Below are 1,131 nucleotides of genomic sequence, written 5' to 3' on the forward strand. Positions count from 1 at the left end.
AGGGCATTGACCAGTATGTGACCCTGAGTTAATGACTTGATCACCTATCTTGTGCTTTATGAAAATATATTAAGGGACAACTATAATGCCTTATCAACTTCGGAACAAATGAAGTGAAGGTTCTCAAGGAAGAGTAACTTAACCTAGTGCTGAAAAGCAATTTGAGGTTAATTGCCCTATCTTGAGGCAGAGTTACTAGTTCTCCAGTCTCCAGGGTAGAAGCTGAACCTTAATACAGAAAGTATATTACTCCAGGAGGAAGTATAATGACTCTACTTGGTGAGTCTGTGATTGTAGCAGCAATGATGTGTTAAATGACACATAATCCTCCAGAGGGGAACTCCCTGATCCAAAACTCAGTAATGAAAGTTAGATGAGGGACAGAACCATCCAAATGCCCTCCCCTATGAACATTTCTAATGTTCAGGGAAACCACAGAAACACATGGTCTTCACTTTGAAGAACTTTCCATATTGAATAAACCTCACTTACCATAGAGGACAACAATGGGCTTAGTAGATGAAACATATAATAGAGGCTCTTGGGAAACTTTATATGTATATATATATATATATGATTCTGCATATGTATATTTGTATACATATATATACAAATAAATCATAGATTATATATGGTTATATAAATACTGCATGTATCATATATATACATAATTAATAATCCAGTGGGAGCAGAAGTAACATTTATGATATATATGAATATGGTGGAATTTCATATTACATAATATTTAATTATGTACATTTCAAAAAATTTAATTTTGTACACCATTCTTAATATGTATATGTTGAAGTATTATTTAAACTTTTTTTTTTAATATGGAACACTTCACGAATTTGTGTGTCATCCTTGTGCAGGGGCCATGTTAATCTTCGTATATGTGCTGCTGAAGCGAGCACGTATTATTTAAACTTATTTTGATATACACAGGAAGAATTGACTTAGAAACTCTGCACCAAAGAGACGACATCTTATCAATGTTTCTTGAGCACAAAGTAATCTCTGTTGTCAAATTATTAGATCAATGGAATTGAATTCCTTATACAACTACACCATTTATCATTCACAAACATCTTGATGATGACTTAAAATGATGATGAACTATGACATCACTTA

The 1,131-nt window shown here is 32.9% G+C and overlaps 1 pseudogene; it reads right to left on the reverse strand.

The window, feature by feature from the left end:
• Positions 1-827: 827 nt before the first annotated feature.
• On the reverse strand, positions 828-914 carry LOC121479619 (annotated as a pseudogene).
• Between the last annotated feature and the right edge of the window lie 217 nt (positions 915-1,131).

The sequence above is a fragment of the Vulpes lagopus genome, chromosome 20 (genome assembly GCF_018345385.1).
Source record: "Vulpes lagopus strain Blue_001 chromosome 20, ASM1834538v1, whole genome shotgun sequence".
Taxonomy (NCBI): Eukaryota; Metazoa; Chordata; class Mammalia; order Carnivora; family Canidae; genus Vulpes; species Vulpes lagopus.